The sequence below is a fragment of the Artibeus jamaicensis genome, unplaced genomic scaffold (assembly GCF_021234435.1).
Source record: "Artibeus jamaicensis isolate MK-2021 breed Jamaican fruit bat unplaced genomic scaffold, CSHL_Jam_final scaffold_916, whole genome shotgun sequence".
Classification (NCBI taxonomy): Eukaryota; Metazoa; Chordata; class Mammalia; order Chiroptera; family Phyllostomidae; genus Artibeus; species Artibeus jamaicensis.
In genome coordinates, this window is record NW_026522059.1 from 63,710,498 (window position 1) to 63,733,418 (window position 22,921).

At 36.0% G+C, this 22,921-nt stretch overlaps 1 pseudogene; it reads left to right on the forward strand.

The window, feature by feature from the left end:
* Window positions 1-1,057: 1,057 nt before the first annotated feature.
* LOC119054816 (E3 ubiquitin-protein ligase makorin-1-like) lies at window positions 1,058-2,321 on the forward strand (annotated as a pseudogene).
* The last annotated feature ends 20,600 nt before the right edge of the window (window positions 2,322-22,921 follow it).

Sequence of the window (22,921 nt, forward strand, 5' to 3'; positions counted from 1 at the left end):
GAGTCATGGAATTCAAACATCTTTATACCATACTGACTATATGAATAAGTGAGTAAACAAACCTTAAATGCGTATAAAATTGCCTCTTTGTATTGAGGGACAACTCTCACAAATTATGAAAGCCAGACTGACATGTTGCACAGACACCTCTGAGGAAGTGTACTTTCCTTTCTCTCTGAGTGCACGTGGCATCGTCCAGGGTTCTTCCCATGAATTCTTTTCCTTGTGGTTTCACTGTGCCCTTCATCCAATTTGTGGCTGAAAACACTAAAGTGGTTGCTTAGAAACATGAAATTTGCAAATTTATGCATTTTCAGAAGGTTGCACTGAAATGTAGGAGTAGCATATGGTGAGCTGACATGTTTTGTCCTTTAGCCAAGGATAAGTGTAGCCTTCTGTGATCTCTCTAATTATTTCATGGCACTTTAGGATGCCAAGCTGAATTCAGGAAACATCAAGCCTTCAGGGCTAGGGAAAAATAGAATGTACTTTTTGTTTTCAGTATTTAGGACTAAAGTAATTGTTGTTATTTTAAAAAATTAATTAGAATGGTTTGGGAACTCTAAAAGCAGAGGATAAGTTTTATCTAAAGCATAGAATTAAGGGCTCATTTTTTGGCTGAAATACAAAGGAAGTAAGAATGCTTATTTATGTGGGGAAAAAAGGCAGCCCTGAAGTGAAGATATTTGATAAGAAAGAGTTATGATCCTAACTAGTTATCAAAATCCACTTAATAACTACTGAAAGAGAATAAAAAAACAACTCAAGAGGACTGAGGAAATTAGAAGACTGAGTGAAAACACAAATACAAATAATAAATTAGGGAATTGAAGCCCTAGTGATGTGTGGATGTTAATTTCTGTAATGACATAAGCTTGGTCTGGAGGGAAGCATCATGAAAATTTTAGCTAAATAAACTGGATAATCCATTTATTCTCTTGCTCTTAAAATAACCATCAATTCATTTTGCCCTGTCCAAAACCTTTTAGCAGCCTTCTATGTGGCATGGAGGATACACATGTCATCTAGACTTCTTTCAAGACCAGCCTTGTATTTCATGCATGGGGTTTGTAAGGAAGGAGATAACCGCCGCTATTCTCATGACCTCTCTGACAGTCCATACAGTGTAGAGTGCAAGTATTTTCAGCAAGGATACTATATTTACAGAGATTGCTGCAGATACGAACATAGCAAACCACTAACCAGGAAGAAGTGACTGCTGCTGATCTAACTGCAAATTCATCCTTAGCTGCTTCCTCAAGTCTCTCATCAGTAGTTGGACTGAATACTGAAATAAATACAGGTGAAGCTGAATCAAGAAATTCAAACTTTGCAACTCTAAGAGCATGTTCAGAAGACTGGGTGAATACCATTAGTTTGTTCCTGGGCAGCCCTACTGTGGCCGTACTTCCTCTTCTTGTACTGAGGCACCCCTGTGGGGCTCAGTGACCAAGGAAGACTTGGAGAAGGAGTATACTGCAGTGAAAATAAAGCTGCAGTTGGAGAATGACACTATGGGGAGAACTGTGTGTATCTCTATGGAGACTCCTGTGATCTGTGTGGGTTGCAGGTCCTCCATATGGTGGTTGCTGCCCAGAGATCACAACCCATAAAACCTTGCACTGAGGCCCATGAGAAGGACACGGAGCCCTTGTTTTCTCTCCAGTGCCATAAGGACAAACTGTGGCATTTGCATGGAAGTAGTCTATGAGAAAGTCAACCCCAATGAGTGCTGCTTTGAGATTGTCTCCAAATGCAACAACACCTACTGTCTCAAGTGTATTCACAAGTGGAAGAGTGCCATGTAATTTGAGAGCAAGATCATAAAATCCTGCCCAGAATGCCAGATCACATCTAACTTTGTCATCCCCAAAGTGAGGATTGGGTGGAAGAGAAAGAAGAGAAGCAGAAACTCATTCAGAAATACAAGAAGGCAATGAGCAACAGGCGTGTAGATATTTGATAAAGGACCTTTATCAAATATAGGTGCCTATAGGTGCCTTTATCAAATATTGGAGCTGCCTATTGGGAAGGAACTGTTTTTACAAGCATGTATAACCCCAACGATCATAGAGAGGAACCATAGAGACACAAAGTGGGATCATCAAGCAGATACTGGGACCAAGGAAGGACCCACTTTTGGGAGGTCACTGAGGAAAGAAAGAACAGCAACCCCTTTGACTATGATGAAGAGGAAGTTGCCACTTTTGAACTCGGTAAGATGTTGCTTGTGCTTTTGGCTGCAGTTGGGGGAAGACTCTGAAGATGAATGGGACTTGTTTTCACATGAGCTGGAAGAATTTTATGACTCAGATCTATAGCAGTTCTGCAAGACCTGTGGACCAGCCCACTGAATGTCGGACAGGAGCTGTCCCTCAAGTGGTGGGGCAGGGCCCATGGTTCTCTCTCAGGCAGGCCTGGCCACTCCAGGTGCCATCACAATTTTAACCCAGGGCCTGTTTTTTCAATTTCCCTCACTTTTCCCTACGGAGTATGTTGTTTTCTTTGGTTAAAAGACAAAATTAAACCTTAAAGTTAGTGGGGTTTTTTGTAACACAAATTTATCTCTCAGACAGTAAGTGTAGGTTTGTTCCATCATCTGTTTTCAACCAGATTCACACAGTTGGAGGGGATTGTTTATGGATTTTCAGTAGTCATTTTGAGAACCCTGTGTTAATAAGTAACACCATTGGCCTTACTTTGGCATCCAAGAATAGGGGTGATGAGTGAAGGGTCTGGACTGTGGCAAGTAATCTCAGCTGCAGACTTAAGAGGTGGACACTTAAGGTTTCTGGTGAAATCTGCACATCTGTGTTTTTATCAGTTCCCTACCCTGTAATCCCCACTCCATGCACTTGTTCTGTGGTTTTGGTCTTTTGTTTAATTGCACACAAGTAATAAACTACTGGGTAACCATAACTAGGAAAAATAAAATAAACACCAAGAATCAACTGTTCCAGGGAATTCATTAGGACATAGGGGTTAAAAAAAGAGACAGATGTGGATTTTGCCCTCACAGGACCTATACTTTTTGAGACACAGGCATATAAGCCATAATGAAACCCCATATGAAAAGCATAATGATACGAATATGCCATGGGCCTTCGTGAATCTAGAGAAGCACTTAATGTAGTAGTCACGGGAAATTTAGGCAGATTTCAAGGTAGGCTGATATTTTTTTAATAATTGCATTTTAATTTTATTTCTTTTTAAAATTATTGTTCAAGTACAGTTTTCTGTCTCTCACTCCCATCCCGGCCCACCCACCCAGTGCTCCCCACCTCCCTCCCATTTCCACTTCCCTTAGTTGTTGTCCATGAGTCTTTTATACTAGTTCCTGTAAATCCTTCCCCTTTTCCCCCTGAAATTCCCTCCCCTCTCCCCTCTGGTCACTGTCTGCCTGTTCTCTATTTCATTGTCTTTGGTTATATTTTGCTTGCTTGTTTGTTTTGTTGTTTAGGTTCCTGTTAAAGATGAGATCATATGGTATTTGTCTTTCATCACCTGGTTTATTTCACTCAGCATAATACTTTCCAGTTCGATCCATGCTGTTGCAAAAGGTAGGAGCTCCTTCTTTCTTTCTGCTGCATAGAATTCCATTGTGTAAATGTACCATAGATTTTTTTGATCCACTCATTTACTGATGGACACCTAGGTTGCTGCCAGCACTTGGCTATTGTAAATTGTGCTGTTATGCACATTGTGGTGCATAGGTTCTCTTGGATTGGTGTTTCAGGGTTTTTACATTTTTCCAAGGATGACATACAGAAGATCCAGAGACAGATGCTCAAGGTAGGCTGATCACTGTAACAATTCCAAAATATCAATGGGTTAACACAGGAGGACTTCTTCTTGCTCATATATTTCTATATATTTGATGTACTTCTCAGAGCTTCTTTCACCTAGTATTTCAGAAGCTCTGTCATCTTCAGGGCCTCATAATTCACTTATGGACTTTATGTATGAGGCTGGCAGCTGGATATAGGAAGGACTGCATATTTAGTTTTGTTTTTTAAGGGTTAATTCTGAAAGTGGGACATTATCTATTGACCACATTTAACCTCAAGGGGAACTGTGAACTAGCAGCAATAAAAATAAGTTTGTTTACTGGCTATGTCCAATAAGACACAGCTTATTGGAGGAGTTTTTATTTTACCTGAGCCTTAAAGATGCAACCTAATACACAGGTGAAGAAGATTGCACAAGGGCATTCCTGAAAGAAGAAATACCGGGATAAAAGACATGGATGTAAAAAAAAACAAATGGAAAGCTTTAAAAACTAGAGTATTGAATTATAAATCACAGGTCATGATTAATGGGAGATGAAGCCCTACTTCTGACAGATTTTCCTGAAGTACTCTTTCCATTACACCCAGTTGCCTATATGATAGATATCCTCTGAGGACTCCAAGGTATATCAGATTCAACCTATACAAAACCAACTCCAGGATTTTCTACTCCACTTCCTGGCCCTTGCCCTGGAAACCCTTCAAACCTAGTCTTTCTTTATTCCACCACAAATTAAAGAAAAGTTGGAAAGGATTCTTGACATATTCTATCCATAATTTTGTGAAGCTAATGTATGACCAAACCTTACATATGTAAAGTTAAAATTTTTTCTTGAATATGTTTGTTTTTCCTCATTTCTACTTTAGCACTCTCCCCAGAATTAACATTATTTATTGCCAGATGTATCACAGAGAGCACCCAACTTCACTCTTTCTACCCATCCTGTTCTGCCTCTCTTCAATCTGTTATACACAGGGAGTACTAGGCCACCCGACACTAGGCCCATTACCACTGTGATCATCTGCATTTATTGGGTGCTCATAAAACAAGGTACATTAATCTTTAGTGATTGCCTTGATTGCCTCATTAGTCCCCATATAGCCCAACATGGTAGGTGCTATTCCCATTTCAATGCATGAATGAGGTAACTGAGGTTTGGAGGTTTAATTAGCTTGCCCAATTTCATACAGCTATTACACAGAGGAACTTTAAAAAATCTAGGTTGTTTGCTTTCTGAGCCCATGTTCTAAATCATTATGCTAAATATTCTGTCAGTGTAGACATTAAACATGTATTTATTGTTTGGAAAAAGTGGCAAATTGACAAGTCCTCCATATAATAGAAGGTCATGTAAACACATTTTATCTTGTTTATGTGGTGGAAAGAAACTGTTAAGAGATTTTAAGAAAGCAGTGACCTAGATCTAGAGATTGGAAAGATATCTTCATTATATGCATGGAATATGGCATGGAAGAGAAGATGGAAAGCAGAGAGTGATTCCATTAAAGTGTCAAAAAAAATTGGCAAGGGCACTAAGGAGAGATCGAACCAGAAGACATTTGAGGTTCTTTTAAGGTCTTGATGGCTTACCTTATTTGTCTTCTTCACAGTTTCATTTCCTTCCCCAGTGTACCCCTGGTCAAAATGCAACATTCATTGAATTTTTCAAAGACAAGTTTAGTGTCAATGTATATAATGGTGAAATGTATATATCTATTTATGGTGAAATGTATATATGTATAATGATGAAATGCGTATATGTTATATACATTTCATATAACAATACAACATTATTTTTTAAAAAGTTTCCAGCATGATATGTCCCCTAGAGCAAGGGACATACATTTACACAGTAGAATACTATGCAGCAGAAAGAAAGAAGGAGCTCTTACCCTTTGCAACAGCATGAATGGATCTGGACAGCATTATGCTAAGTGAAATAAGTCAGGTGGTGAAAGACAAATAGCATATAATCCCACCTATAAATGGAATGTAATCAGCAAAACAAACAAGCAACCAAAATATAACCAGAGATTGAAATAAATAACAATCTGACAGTAACCACAGGGGAGGGGGAGAGGGAAAATGGGGAAAAATAGGGAAAGGGTCATCAAGGAACATATATAAAGGACACATGGACAAAACCAAATAAGAGTAGGGTAGAGGGTGGAAAGTGGGGATGGGTGGGGAGTGGGGGAGAGTGGTGGTGGGAAAACGGAGACAACGGTACTTGAACAACAATAAAAAAAAGTTAAAAAAATAATAGAACAAAAATTCTCATTACAAGAAAAAAATTTTTGTAACTGTGTGGTGATGGATGTTAACTAGACTTATTATTGTGATCATTTCCAAACATATACAATATCAAATTATTATGTTGTACACTTGAAACTGATATAATGTTATATTTTAAATACATATCAATAAAAACAATAAAATAAAATGTCATGATCCACATGGAAAAGCCAATTGGAGGTGTCAAGAGTGTTAAATTATTATTATTAATAAAAATTAACTTTAAAAAGTAGAAAAATTTATATATGGCAGTCCTCACTTATCTGTGGTTTACTTTTGGCAATTGCAGGTACCCAAGGTCAATCATGGTCAAAAAATTGTAAATGGTAAATTCAAGAAATAAAAAAAAATAATAAGTTTTAACTTGAACTATAAGCATGAGCTGAAAAGCAAAGACCAAACTAAGCTTCTCTCTTTATCTCTGTTTATCCCTCTTCCTGGCTCTCTTTCTTTGTGTGTGTGTCTCTGTGTTCTTTCTCTCTCTCTGTCTCAGGCTACACACTTGCATCTCTCCTCTGTGCATGTCTACTTCATTTTAACATTTTCTGCAGACTGTTTTTGTCCTCTTTGGACCAAATACAGTAAGGTTATATTGACTTTACTCACTGAATAGCCAACTGGGGTTTTTGGACCTCAGATCCAAATTCCCAGGAGAGAGAAAGCCTTGTCTAGCCATCTGTTGCCATGTGGTTCTGGCCCTTGGGTCATGGTGTCTTGGGTCATCAGGACTTCTTCACAATTTCTTTTTCCTTCCTTCTTCATTTTCACTAGGTTATTGGAAAATGTACTGAAACAAAGTGAACCTATCTTTGTATTTATCAAATAAACTTCAATTAGTAATAGTACATTTCTTAATGTAGCATTAAATTGTTTGCCAATATTTTATTGGATTTTTATAGGATTTTGGATTGATATTAATAAATAAAACAGGTATATACTATCTTTTTGGTTTAGGAAATAATGTTATTCTTGTTTATTAAAAATATTTTCAACTATTCCTTAATTTTCTATGATATGTAACAATTTGTATAGCATTATAATTATCTGGTCTTTGAAGTTTTGATAGAATTTTTCATACAATTTTACCTTGACCTGATGTTTCTTTGTTGGGTAGTTTTTTTAATAAGTCCTACTCTTACTGTCTATCTCTCTTAGTCATATGGAAATAATCTGTTTAAAATTTCTGACTCATTATAATCAAATTTGTTAAATTATATTTTCCTGAATTGCTATCTTTTTCATCTGAGTTTTGGCATTTATTTGTATAAAGTTATGCAAAATATTCTAATAATATTTTGAATCCTTCTGTTTCAATTGCTATTTTATCCTGTTCTTAGTCTTAGTTCTTTAACCTTATTGTCCTGTTCTTTAACCATTGTTACTGTCTTTCTTTTAATCTTAGATCCACAATTAAATGCATGTAGTGCTCAAAATCAGTTATTTTGCTAAAGTTTTTTCAGTCATCTCCTGACTGGATTAAGCTTGTCCTGTAATTTGAAGGGCTCATACAGTATTCCTAGTTCTTACAGGATTTGGTCAGTCTTCTATAGACTTGATGCTAGATTAAAAATCCTTTGCTCACACTGCTTTTCCTTGTGTTATTAAAACTCAACCTGTTCCATCTTTGTCTTGGTTCAGATGTTTATATCTAGAATTTTGATGTCTTCAAATCTTCTTTAATTGATATGAGATTTTATCTTTTTGTGTGGATAGTCTAAGGATAATTTTATTTATTTTTCTTTTTTTTATTTAGTTATTTTTCAAGTACAGTTTTCTGTTTATTTCTCCCATCCCAGCCCACCCCTCCCCCATGCACCCCACCTCCATCCCATTTCTGCCCTCCTTAGTTATTATTCCTGTGTCCTTTATACTTGTTCCTCTAAGTCCCTCCCATTTTTTCCCCTTAAATTCCCTCCCCTCTCTCCTCTGGTCGCTGTCCCCCTGTTCTCTATTTCAGTGTCTTTGTTTTTATTTTGCTTGCTTATCTGTTTTGTTGTTTAGCTTCCTGTTAAAGGTGAGATCATATTGAAGTTAAACATTAAAGGACAGATTTTTTTCCTGGTATATGGTAATCTTTTCAATAATATAGTTTCAGGGTTCTTTATTTCTGAATATTTTTGAACTATGTTTTAACATATTTTTAATTATTTTAGTCTTTCCTTAGTATTTCCAACTATGCTTTTTTTGTTACACTTTGAAGTTTAAGCATTTCTCTCTAGGACACTGTGTAATTTAATTAATATTATCCAAACATGTTAATATTTAATATTAACATGTTAATGTTTATCTATTATTGAAAAATGATTTTATTATGAATGAACTTAGATGTTCATTTTTGTTGTGAATTTTGGAATTTACAATTCAGTTTTGTTGTTTTGCAAGTTGCTGCTTAAGATTGTTTAGTTCAGTTTGAAGTGTAGTGTTGAAGTTTTTGCTTACTTGAATTTGCTTGTTGGTTTTTTTACTAGAAAATAATTATTGACTGAGATATTCTGATTCTCCTCTAGAAAATTTTCTCTGATTTTCTTTTCATATTAGGTTTATATGGAGGTACTCTGCAATTTTTTATTGATTCAGTGTCTTAAAAATTATTCTGGAATGATAGTAACAAATGCCTGCATATACAATGAGACTTTCATGTAGCTAATTAGGTTTTTCTGTTTAAGAGTTCTCTTTTCTCTTAATTTACTGAAATGAAGTTGATTCAATGGATAGTGCTCCTTTTAGGGAAAGAGGTTTTGATTTGTAAGTGCACTTACTTGAAGATAAAGAATAAGAACAACATGAGAATCTTGATAAAGATAAAGATAAAGAAGGATGATAATCTTGAAAATAGTTTATAGTATGCTAAGAATCATTAAATAATTTTAGAATAAGTATCTGCAAGGTAACAATTTTAATATATTCGGTCAAGTTCTTAATAGTTTTTCTCTGCAGAGCAGAGTAGGTAACTGCAGGAAGTCTTTGGGGAGAAGGTCACAGCTCAGATAGCTTAGCATTTTACTTATTGCTAAGGACTCAGCTCCTAAAATGTGGGATCTTACATCTGTGTATAGCTGATATCAATGACCTGTGAGTGATGATCCTTGTGTTTCTACAAACCTACAAAGTTGATGCCTGTGGAGAATCTACAGATTTTCCCTGTAGAAAACACAGTGCCCAATAAAGTGTTAAAAATCACTTAATTGTATCCTTATCTAGGATGATACATTAAGGGAATTGAGTGGTATAGCTAGGTCTTGAACCCATGTAATAATGGTTTTATATGCTTAACAAATGGTCTTATTTAGAGTAAGCAACCACATTAATTTAAAATGAAATATTTATGTAACTTATTTATAGCCATTAAAATCCATTTATAACCAGTAGTAGGCCTGGCCTATGTACTTTCAAGCAACTTTCAGGAATAAATACATTAAATCTAGGGCACAGTGGGATATCAGAAAGGATCAGTTGCCTAGTGACCATTGAAATGAACAGAACTGAAAAACACAGGTTGATTTTGTTTCAATACACTTTCTGATAACCTAGTGAAAATGAAGAAGGGAAGAAAAAGAAGTTGTGCCTCCACAGTCCTGATGACCCAAGAGACCAGAAGATGGTCAGACAAAGCTTTCTCTCTCCTGGGAATTTGGAATTGAAATCCAAAAACCCTAACTGTCTATTCAATCAGTGAGGTCAATGTGACCTCAATGTATTTGGTCATGTGTATGAAAAAGAAGAAAAGAACAGTCTGCAGAAAAAGGTCAAAATGACATAGACATGCACAGATTGAAGATGCGAGTATACAGTTTAACAGAGAGAGAGAGAGAGAGAGAGAGAAAGCTTAGCTTGGTCTTTGCTTTTCAGGTCCTTTTTACTGTTCCTTTAGAGATATTGAAACTTTCTGCTTTCCTGTCTCTTATTTATTTATTTATTTATTTATTTATTTATTTATTTATTTTTATTCAGGTTAATTTTGTCAGGTTTCTGCTAATAGCAGCCCAACAACCATGGCTTTAAAATATTCTCTTGCAAAACAAACAAGAAGCAAGCAAAATATAATCAGAAATGTTGAAATAAAGAATAAACTGACAGTAACAAGGAAGGAGAGGGGAAGGGGATAAGGAGGGAAAAAGGGAAAGGGTCATCAAGGAACATGAATAAAAGACCCATGGACAAAGCCAATAGGGGTTTAGGATTGAGTGGGGGAAGTGGGAGTGGATGAAGCGTGGGAGAGTGGTGAGGGGAAAATGGGGACAACTGTAGATGAACAACAAAATAAATAAACAAACAAACAAACAAACAAACAAACGAGTAAATATTTGTTTGCTGTTGTTTTTATGGCTTGTCCCAGGAGCAATGTCAGAGTTGAAAAGATTCTAAGAGATCATAGTTTCATAGATGAGAAAGCCTAAAGAGGTAAAAAATATCACATGGGTAATTGAAGATTCTGGCTTCTTGGTTTCACAAACAACAGTGTTTTGTAGAAGATTAAAGCAAAGACTTCAGACTAAATAATTTTCTTGCTTTATCCCCTAATTCTACCTCATTTTCCAGTGATACTTTTCTCACAGTGATTAATCTTGAAAATTCTGAATGAAATTCAACATATTGAAAACTAGAGCTATCCATTTTCTGCACCACAGACCAGACATTTTGACATATTTGTTTTATATAGCTACTTTTAAAGACATAATTGGTCAAAATCCAGTTGAAAGGTTGTTTTAAAATGTAATTTTAGACAAAGTAATCTAATGTGTATACTTTTATAAAGTACCTTTTATTCAACTCAAATATGATTATACCTTCTATATTTTTTACTTTTCCAAACAAAGTAAATGTTTAAAATAGATTACTGACATAGGATTCATGTCACGTTTTTATATTACTGAAAAAATTATATTTATCCCACCAAAATTATGACATTAAATGCACTTAGATACATTTTACTAGGTATAGATTGAGGCGTATCTTTACATTTTTATATTTGTATACTTCTTCATGGTTTGGAAATATTATTTAGTTTCAGCTTCTTGCATTCTCCTATCTGGAGCTGTGCTGGATGCTAGATGTCATTCAAAACTGGTAGCAATCAGTATCCTTTCAAAAATCTTGTTAGAATGTTAACATTGTTTTATAGTACTTGGAGATTAAGAATATTAAGAAAGAATATTTAAAATATAGTAGCAGTGACTTTATATAGTATTATGTGACTATATTTTTTCAAGGGATTTACATTGTAATTAAAGATTAGTTAAGCATAAGTTAATAAACTCTTCAAGTACTAGCCAGGTTTTTTTAGACAAAACCCTGATAGATTCTTTCCAATTTAAAAGTGATAATAATAATAATAATAATCAACTATAATGCCCTGTAGTCGTGCTATAGGGAATACACAGTATTTGTTACTCAAATAATAAAATGTTTAAAGCAATATATTGATTCTTATTTTCCTTTTTCACCATAGTATATATTTATCATAATATAAAATATATAAAATATAATCATTCAATTGTTGGCTTCCTGTTTGCCTTATTTTATTTATTTACTTATATTTATCAGCCACTTATTTTGATATAATTTGAAGTAATTTCAAACTTACAGTAGAGAGTGGAAAACCAGGAAACAAAACTCCTATATACTACAGTACAGTGATAACAATAAGGGAGCTGAACATTGATATACTACTTCTATCTAATCCATAGTCTATGTTTAAATTTCTCTCATTGTCCTAAAAATGTTATTTTATAGCTACCTTCGTTCCCAAATCCAGAGTCCACTTCAGGCTAATTTCTTATATTTGATTGTCTTATTTCTTTAGCTTTATTTGATGTGGAATTGTTCACCAGAATTTCTTTGTACTTTATAACCTTGGCATTTTTTAAGAGAATGGGCTAGTAACTTTTTGAAATGCTGCTCATTTTGGGTTATCTTAGTTTATTAATTCTCACAGATGTCTAGAAACTCCTATGTTAAATATACAGAGTATAATTTTGAAAGTCAAATTATTTTTTTGTTATGAGGAAGCTAATATAGCTTATGTCCATTCATGGAGGACATTTCTTGTTCAGGTTAAGCTTCAAGCTCTGGAGTCAGGCAGATTTAGGTTGCAATCCTACCTTCCTGCAATTAGTTGTTCTTGTCTTCTCCAAGCTTCAGTTTTCTAATCTGGAAAATAGGGAAAATGTTGAATTCTCAAAGGGTAGCTGGAAGGGATTTTTTAATTTTAATTTTTTTTGCTGTTGTTCAAGTACAGTTATCTCCATTTTCCCCCAACCACTCCGCCCCACCCTACCCATCCTTGCTTGCTACTCTAGATCCTACCCTTCTTTGGTTTGTCCATGGGTCCTTTATACATGTTCCTTGATGACCCTTCCCCTTCCCCTCCTTCCTTATCCCCCCTCCCCCTCCCCTCTAGTTACTGTAAATCTGTTCTCTATTTCAATGTCTCTGGTTATATTTTGTTTGCTTGTTTGTTTTGTTGATTAGGTTCCATTTGTGGGTAAGATCATATGGTATTTGTCTTTCACTGCTTAACTTATTTCATTTAGCATAATGCTCTCCAGATCATGTGGTCACAAAGGGGAGGAGCTTCTTCTTCCTTTCTGTGGCATAGTATTCCTTTGTATAAATGTACCACAATTTTTTATCCACTCATGCACTGATGGACACTGAGGTTGCTTCGAACACTTGGCTGCCATAAATTGTGCTGCTATGAACATTGGGGTGCATAGGTTCTTTTGAATTGGTATTTCAGGATTCTTAGGGTTAAATGAGATAACATATGCAAAGTATTAGGTAGACTGCCTAGCACATAAACAAACCTCAATAAAAGATTGGACACATGCTTGTATTTCCAATGGAAAATAATATGAAAAAACTAACAAGCTAGTTTGGTGGCATTAAGTAAATGATAGTACCAATATTCAGGAGAGAGGAAAGTGCATGAAATTACTTGTTTCATTTGGAAGACTTTGAGGCATTTATGTTTTTAATTGCAAACATTAGGTTTTTTTAATGTCTCATTTTTAAGTATATGGGGATTTTTATTTAATTTTTCAAAACTACCTCAACTTAATGTTTTTAATATACTTCCTTTTGAAATAAAAATCATAACAAAGGAGATTTTTTGGGATAATGTAGGATTTAAAATAAGATTTACTAATAAGTCGTTCATTTGAAACTAATTTATATACAATACATGCTTACATGCCTATTTACTTAGAGAATAGTGCTTTCTCAATGTACATAGGAAAGTTCATTTAGCTAGCAATCAATTTGGGTGAATTGGCTATAAGAGTAATAGTTGCTATTCAGGTTATGGGAATATGGATTCAGTTGACACAGGAGGCATGAAAAGTGGAGAAAACACAGTTTTAGCTCATGGCATCACGTAGAATTGATGCCATGAAGGACCTTGACCTAAGCTGAGTCTGTATTTGGCTGTCTACCATGATTTCTTCTGGTCATTTACTCTGCTTTCTGGTGATTCATTCCAGTGGTCTTAAGCTTGTAACAAGCTAGGTTTTGTTGTAGGTTTTCCTGCCCTGCTATATTTACAGATGATTTTCTTCTTGGGTGAAGAACAAAGATATTTTTAGGGAAATTTACTTTATCAGTATGGCATTTGGGTATCTTGATGAATAAAATTTAACTTATTAAAAATTTTCATAGACATTTATTTAAAAAATCTTATAGGTGATAATTGAAATAAATATTGAATTGGTTATTTTTCAGGCTTTGTGTTTGATAGTTATTGACAAGTTTGTCCATCTTTTGTTCTAAAGTGGGTCCCTTTGTCTCTAAACTGATACTTCCTGTATCTGCTTAGCTGTCTCTAGTTTTGAAGATTAAGTATCATTAGTGCATTTAACCACAGTTCTCATGTCAAGGTAAAAGGAATGGAAACATGAATTAACCCCTCACAAAATGGGCTGCCTGCCTGGTGAGAGCCCTGGGTACTGTGTGGAGTTTGAAATACGCAAAGGGCTTTGACACCTAGCTACATTCTGGCACAAATGTGCTTGTGGCAATTCTGTACAGGGTAATTGTAGCACAACAGAATTCTCATTTTATTCAAAAGTAGGGGGGCTTGAGTTATCTAAATTTTGTTATCATTTCTGCCAATAGGAATGCGGAAGACCAAAACAAAAAATTAAAAAGAAAAAATTTCAAAATACCATCTCAAGTGTGAGTGGGTAGGGTGATTTGCACTTTTTTCTTCCTAAGCTTTGGGCATTTAATTCTCTCATATTTTTTTTTGCTTTTTATACAGTGTTATTGATTTCTTTTCTTTATCCTCACCAGAGGACTTTTTTCATTGGTTTACAGAGTGAGAGGAAGGGAGAGAAAGGTGGGAAGAGAGATACATGGATGCAAAAGAGAAACATCTGTTGGTTTGCCTCCTGCACACATGTGCATTGAGGACAGGACATTGAACCTGTGACCTAGATATGCACCCTGACCAGGAACTGAGCCTGCAACCTTTTGGTTGTGAGACAACACTCTAATCAAACTTAGCCACACCGTCCAGGGTACAGTGTTATTGACTTTGCATATCTACTTGAAACTGCTAGAAAGTCACTTCTGAAAAACTATTTAAACAGCTTACAATTTTCATGGATGTCCTTAAATAATTTAAAAATATTTTTTTATAGTACACTGTTACAATTTTCTAATAATTGTATACCCTTTTCTTACATTTTAAGAGCAGTCTTTTCTTTGAAATTGAGATTTGACACTCAGGTACATTGACAAGTAAGTGACCAGGACGTTTGAAAGAAATCAGCAGTTATTGCCAGAAGTGGCCTTCAGTTGGTGAGGTATTCATATATCAGATATATTCTTTTTAATTTATGATAAAGTTAGAAACACAGTACTGTTATTTAAATTTTTTTTGCATGTAATTTCTTAAAGACTTATAAATGCTTTAAGTTTTACTATTGATTGTAGTCAGTTGTACAATTCTATCTACAGCGAATGCATCTTAAGGTTGCAATTATTAGGCAATTTTTTAATGATTATATCCAGGAATGGTATTCTTTATGGTACTATTGTGTGGTAGCAGTCTGATTATATCATCATTAAGATTTTTACATTGTCTAAAGACACATTTGAAGGAGAGAAACTCCCATGTAAAGCAATCTTTCACCCAGTCTGGTGAACTGTCTTTTCACCAATCAACAGGCTGACTGATTTTCAGAAGAAAACCACCATGTTCACTTTTCATTTTATAATGTTATGAATGTTATTTAAAAGTTATATTACTAAAATTTCTAACTTTGTAATATGAAATCAGAAAAAGGTCTAATAACAAAGACTAAAAAGAAATGGCCAGAATATCTGGGAAAAAACAAGCAAAGGGTAGTTTCAGGAAAGCCAGGGGAAGAAAGAATTAATCAGATGTTAGAGAGAGGAGTAAGATAAGGTAAGTGCTTAGAAGTGTCTGCTGCATCTGGCATTAAGGACCATTAACCTTGACCTCACTGAGAGCAGATTCAGTGGAGTTATGGGGATAGAAACCAGGTGCACATGTAACTAGGAATCAAGGGGAAAGAGAGAGAATTACACAATATAGGGAGAATATTTTATTCTTGGGGAGCTATTGTGAAGAAAAGAAGACAGATGTCATAATATATATAGAGAGAAAGTTTTTACTTTGTTAATTTTTTAACATAGCAGAGAGGACTATACACCAAAGGTAATGAATAAAAGAAAAGGGATAAAAATGCTGAGGAAAAAGGTCTCTGAAGAGATTCAGAATTTTACTGAAGAGCAAAGTAAACATTGAACAGATAACTTGGCACTTCTTTCACTGGGATATAAAAGGAGATTAGGTGGTAACTGAAGGTAGATTCATTTGTGGGTTGGGGGAGGAAGTTGAGGGAATTTCTCCTGCTTGGTATCTATATTAGTTGTAATTTAAGAAGATACACTGTGGCCCTGACTGGTGTAGCTCAGTGGGTTGGGCATCATCCTACAAACTGAAAGGTCATTGGTTCGACATGGCTTGTTTGTAGGTCAGGTACCTGGTTATGTGTGCTTGAGAGGCAACTGTGTTTGAAGCACGTTTGCAGTGATTTACAGATCCAGTGCAGAAGCAGGACAAGAAACCAAGTGCTTGTGAGTGTGGCTGAAGGGTATTTGTAAATGATGTGCCACAGTGTCTGGTACACACAGGGATGGAGATGCTTCACTGAGAAGCTGAGGACCCAGACAGTTTAATGGACAGTGTTCTGAAGTGTGGATGAAATTAGATAATTTGTATAGTGAGAATATTAAGGTTCTGAAAGGACAAATATCTTTTAATAAAAAAATAGGATTTCAGATCCAAAGTTTTAAAAGTAATGTTACTTGGTAGGATGACAACAGAATTAATTTTAAGATCAACAGCATTGCTCATTATTATTTTAACTGGGCTGTTTTTTAAAAAAATAAAGTGTAGAATATAATTGTTTAATTTATTTTGATCAGTGGTTGTCAACAGTGTCTAGGAAACTTACCTCTTTGGCTAGCACATCTCTAGTGGCGATACGCAGCTTCCATTGAAATTCACTCACTGCCATCATCAACGGAGATAAGAAGTGTGCTCTTGGGATGGAAACTACTAACTGCATGAAACTATTGAGGACCTAAAGTGCCTAGTATAATGCAGGAGCTGAATTTCAAATTTAATTTAATTTAATATTAATTTAAAAACTGAAGCACTCTAAAACATGTTTTTCATAATAAAACTTTATTGGTTTATTGGCACTACATTTCACTTTTACTGCAGCATCAACACTGTGCTGTGTTGTAGTGAATGTGACAGGTATACCATTAGTAGTATCTAATTAATAATTTCAATTATTTTCAGAAATCATAATATTTGGATATATGAGTTTAATTAAATATGTTATTGAGACTAAGTTTACCTGTTCCTTTCCTACTCTAAAATATAGCTTCAAGAAGTTGAAAATTACTTATATTATTTGTGTTAGATTTCTACTAGACAGAACCAGTTTAGTGTTTTATCGATCATTGCTATCTTTTGGAAATTAAAAACATGTGAAAATGAAAGTAAAAATGTCACTTCAAATGGAGTCAGGAAGCTGCAAGAGAGAACTCTCACATAGGTGTCAACTCAACATGAACTACTGTTACTAAACCCAGCCATTTGAGAGGCAGTCCTACCACTCACTTCCTGCCAGGCAAAACTCCAAAGACAGAGTTTGGTAGAAAGGGAAAAAGAATCTTTTATTTAAACATGAAATTTAAAGTAAAGGCTGTCAGTCTTCTGCCCCAAAACCCATTTCCTGGCAAGTAAGGCACAATCAGAAAAACAAACCCTACCACCCTCTGCTAGGCCAGGGCAGCCCTAGGCCACACCCAGAATTACCTCTCCCTTTTTAAAGTATCAACCTTGGGAAAGATGGGCTGATGCACACATTCAACCTTGAGCTGAAGCACACCTCTGGTCATTACAGGTTTGAGACCCTTTCTCCATTTCTGAGGCTTGCAGAGCATTGGCCGGCAGCAGAAACCATAGTACAGGCTGCAGCAGCTCTGCTGTCAGGGCCCACCCTGGGGCATTCATGGAAGATAGGCCAGCAGCTGTTGGGCCCGATTCTCATGTAGGGGGAGGGCACAAGGTTTGCCACCCACCTGTGCAGCACCCCCAGTTCATCTGCCTGAGCCATGTCCCTTTCTTTTGAGCTTGCTGTGCTACAGGGCATTCTTAGAGCACTGAGGAGGGGTGCCAAGACCCCTTCCAGACCACACTGCCTCCTGCTAGTATGGGAGCCTAAGCCTCCCATGTATAACTAACAAGTGGAGGGGGCTACAAAGTGCACAGTGTTTCTGCATGCTCTGCTATTTAAAGACAATCCCTCATAACTTTCTGTGTGGTGAAAGTGGATGGAAGGGAATTTCCCTCCATCCAATCACCTTCCTAGCTCTAGTCTAATTTTTTAAAAAATAACTCAACTCCTGTGCATTGTCCCCATTGCTGGGATGATGCATGCATGCACAGATTAACCCCCTTCCCCAGTTTCTAGCAGTGTATGTGCTCCCATTGCAACTCCCCCTTTTTAATACTCTGGACACTTGTAATCTTACAAGAGCAAATGGATGAGTCTTATTCTTCTGTAACTACTTTCTTCTGGCCAAGGCCTTAGTTCTACCTATCCCCAGGTCCAGAGGTCCCTAACATAGGGGTTCTGTAGTAGGGGGAGTCTCCACATTAGGGAGAAGGATCTTTCAAAGTTGAGGTCAGTTGGTTGTCTCTTAGTGTGGTGGGCAAGTTGGTAACCTTGTAGTATTCTGGAGATGGCAAATTGAGCAAGAGAGTAAGAAGGCACAGTCAGATCCACAATAACTAAATAACTAATGAAGGTGCTGTTACAATTCTCTGCTGTTAACAGTTCTGGATCTTTTCTGTCCAAACAATTAAGGCAGAAAAGGAAACCAATTTCAAAATGAAGCTGATAGGCTGCCCCACACTTTGCCAACTCAATCATCTAGTCCAGACAAACTGTTGAGCCTTGGGAGGCTGTGGTAAGGGAGACTTCTCAAGTGGGGTGGGCCTATACCATCTCTGAGTCTGCAAGACTGCCTTTTGTGAAAATGTTCAGCTGCAAGTCCTTTGCTGGCATGATATCAAGCAGTGACAATTTGACAAATTCTCCATATTAAACTTCTAAGTGAAAAAAATCTTTGAGGACAATTAGTTGCACTAAAGTCAAATACAATAAATAATCTTTATGCCTCACATCTTTTGTTACTTTATTTTCCAACTTACTGTTAAGCTTTAACCTTTAGAAGCCTCAATTTCTTTGTTTTTATTGGTTTTATTTCCATTGCCATTTAGCCTCCTTGTATCCTATTCCCCTCTGCAATCATCACACTGTTGTCCATGTCTATGAGTCCTTTCTCATTTTACTCAGTCCCTCCACACTTCAAACTTCCCTCCTCATTAGCTGTCTTTCTTCTCTCTATCTATGAGTCTGTCTGTATTTTGTTTCTTCATTTTGTCTCACACATGAGTGAAATCACACAATATTTGTGTTTCTCTGCCTGACTTATTTCACTTGCTATAATATTATCCAAGTCTATCCATACTGTTGTAAAAGGTAAAATTTTCTTCTTTTTTATGGCCAAGTAGTATTCCATTGTATAAATGTCCTATCATTGTTTTATCCATCATCTACTGTTGAACACTTGGGCTGATTCCATGTTGTGGCAATTGTATGTAATGCTACAATGAACAAATGGGTGTTTATGTTCTTTCGAATTAGTGTTTGGGGTTCTTTGGATATATTCTCAGAAGTGAGATTGCTGGGTCAAAAGGCAGATCCATTTTTAATTATTTGAGGTATCTCATACTGCTTTCAAATCTGCATTCCCACCAACAGTACAAAAGGGTTCCCCTTTCTCCACGTCCTCACCATCACTTGATATTTGTTGATTTATTGATGATAGCCATTCTGACAACTGTGAGGTAGTATCTTATTATGGTTTTAATGGGCATTTCTCTGATGATTAGTGATGTTGAGCATCTTTTCACATGTCTATTGGCCAACTGTATGTCCTTTTTGGAGAAGTGTCTATTCAGGCCCTTTGCCCATTTTTTGATTCCTTTGATTTTTAGTGTTGAGTTTTGCAAGTTCTTCATAAATTTCGGATATTAACCCCTTATCATCCATATTGATGAATACGTTCTCCCATTCTGTGGGTTGTCTTTCTGTTTTTTTTTTTATGTTTACCTTTGCTTTGCAAAAACATTTTAGTTTGATGTAGTCCCATTTGATTTTTATTTATTTTGTTTCCCTTGCCTGGGGAGATATATTGATAAAATAATGGTATGAGCAATATATAAGATCTTGCTACCTATATTACCTTCTAAGGTTTTTATGGTTTTGTGTCTAACATTTATGTTTTTAATCCATTTTGAATTTATTCTTGTATGTGGTATAAGAAGGTGGTCTAGTTATATTTTCTGCAAGTATCCATCCAATTTTCCCAAAACAATTTATTGAATAAAATATATTTAGCCCATTGAATGTATATGCTTCCTCTGTGAAATATTAATTGACTATAAAGGATAATGCTGGTCTTCTAAAATGAGTGGGTTTATTTCTGGGTCCTCCTTTTTGGTCCATTGATTTATATGTTTGTTTATATGCCAGTACCATGCTTTTTTGATTAATTTGGCCTAATAATATAGTTTGATATTAGCTTGATATAGCACAATTCCTTCAATTTTGTTCTTTCTTAGCATCACTGGTGCTATGGGGGGCTTTTGTGCTTCCACATAAATTTTTGAAATGTTTGCTGTAGTTCTGTGAAATATATTATTGTAATCTTGATAGAAATTGCACTGAGGCTATAGGTTGCTTTGGGCAGTATAAATATTTTAAAGATGTTAATTCTTCCTATCCATGAACATAGTGTGTATGTTCACTTGTTTGCATCCTCTTCAATTTCTTGTCAGTGTCTCATAATTTTCTAAGTGCTGGTCTTTTATGTTCTTGGTTAGGTTTATTCCTCAGTATTCTATTTCGTTTGAAGCAATTGGGAATGGGATTATTTTCTTAATTTCTCTTCCTGTTAGTTCATTACTGGCATGTAAAAATGCAGCTGATTTCTTGATATTAATTTGAACCCTGCTATTTTGCTGAAATCATTGATATGTTCTAGTAGTTTCTTGGTGGAATCTTTGTGGTTCTCTATGTACAGTATCATATCATGGGTAAATAAAGACAGTTTTTTTCCTTTCCAATTTGGTTGCTGTTTTTTCCTTTTTCTAGTTTGATTGCTGTGGCTAAGATTTCCAGTAGTATATTGAATAAGAAAGGTAAAAGAGGACATCCTTGTCTTGTTCTCGATCTTAACAGCAATGCTTGTACTTTCTGCCCATTGAGTATGATGTTGGCAGTGGGTTTGTCATATATTACTATAATTATATTTAGGTGTATTCCCTTTAATCCCACTTTGTTGAGAGTTTCTTTCTAAAGGGTGCTGGATTTTATCAAATGCTTTTTCTTCATCTATTGATATAATCATGTGATTTTAATTTTTCATTTTATGTGGTGAACCACATTATTGATTTGCAAATGTTGTACCAACTTTGCATTCCCATAATAAATCCCACTTGATCATGGTGTATGATCTTTTTGATGCATTGCAGTATTTTGTTTGCTGTTTTTGTTGAAGATTTTAGTGTTATGTTCATCAGGGATATTGGCCTATAACTTTTTGTTTTGTAGCATCTGTATCACTTTTTGGAATTAGGATAATGCTGGCCTCATAAAATGAGCTTGGGAACCTTCCTGCCTCTTGAATTTTTAAAAATAGCTTGAAGAGAGGTGTTCGCTTTTCTTAGAATGTTTGGTAAAATTCACATGTGAAGCCATCTGGTCCTTATTTCTCCTTCGATTTTAAATGATAGCCTTACAGAGTAAAGTAGCCTTAGTTGTAGGCCCTTGCTTTCATCACATTGAATATTTCATGACACTCATGGCTGGCCTGAAATGTTTTTGTTGAAATCAGATGACAGTCTGATTGGTGCTCCCTTGTATGTAACTACTACCTACTTTTCTCTTGCAGCTTTTAGGATTCTCTCTTTGTCTTTAAACCTTGCCATTTTAATTGTGATCTATCTTGGTGCAGGCCTATTTGAGTCCAGGTTGTTTGGGATTCTCTAAGCTTCTCGGACTTGTGTGTCTTCTTCCTTCACCAGATTAGGGAAGTTTTGGTCATTTTTTCAAGTAGGTTCTCAGTCCCTTGCTTACTCTCTTCTCTTTCTGGTATTACCATTATGTGGATATTGTTTCACTTCATGCTGTCTAAAATATTTCTTAAGCTCTCTTAATTTTTATATTCTTTTTGTTGCTTGCTTGAGTGTTTTTTTCTACCTTGTCTTCTAATCACTGATTTGATCCTCTGCTTCATCTAACCTCCTAGTTAGTCACTATTTATTCCTTCCAAAGTATTATTTATTTCAGCTGTTGCATTCTTTATTTCTTAGTAGACCTTCCCTTTTCTATGGTTTCTATGTCTTTTTCCATGCTGTTGATTAAGCTTCTAATAATTACTTTAAACTTTCTATCTGATAGTTTGCTTGCCTCAGTTTCATGTAATTCTTCTGCAGAATACTCTTGTTCTTTCATTTTGGGGCCTGTTTCTTTGTCTTCCCATTTTGGCTGTGTCTCTGTCTTTGTTTCTATATATTAGGTAGATCTTCAAAGACTCTAGTACAGGCCTTTGTCAGATGCTTATCAGTGATCCATGGCATGTGGCTTACTCTGCTGGACCTGAGTGCATGCAGAAAGAAATAGGCTATATACCAAGGCCAGGTTTTACCAGCACTAATCCCAGGGGAGTATCAGCTAAAGTCTCAGATCTCCCTGAGTTCTGCCTTAGTTGTTAAACTTAACCGGCGATTTAGCCTTATGCTATACTCAGCAGCCGGGCTTAAGCTCCACAGGTGGGGCAGAGTCATTTCTATGGGTGGGGCTATTGCTTCCCCTCAGGCTGGTGCCACATGGAGAAGAGTGCTCTGCCTGAGAAAGATGGCTCTTGAAGTATGGGAAATAGCTCAGTACAGGGATCCTGGTGGCTGCTCCCTTAGTTCTCTCCCCAAAGCCACTATCCCCAGACTCTCCTCAAGTGTGTTTAGTCCACTCTGTCCTGCTTTGTCAGAGCCCCCAGGGTAAGTTACTACAAACAAAATTGTATATTCTCTGTGTCTCTAGTTGTCTCTCTCTGGCAGACAGAAACTTTTCACAGTTTGATGTTATCTGGGTTCCTTTCCTGGATTTGGTGCTATAGGTTGTAGAGCCCAGCTTGGGATTTAGACCCCACACTTCTCAGGGAC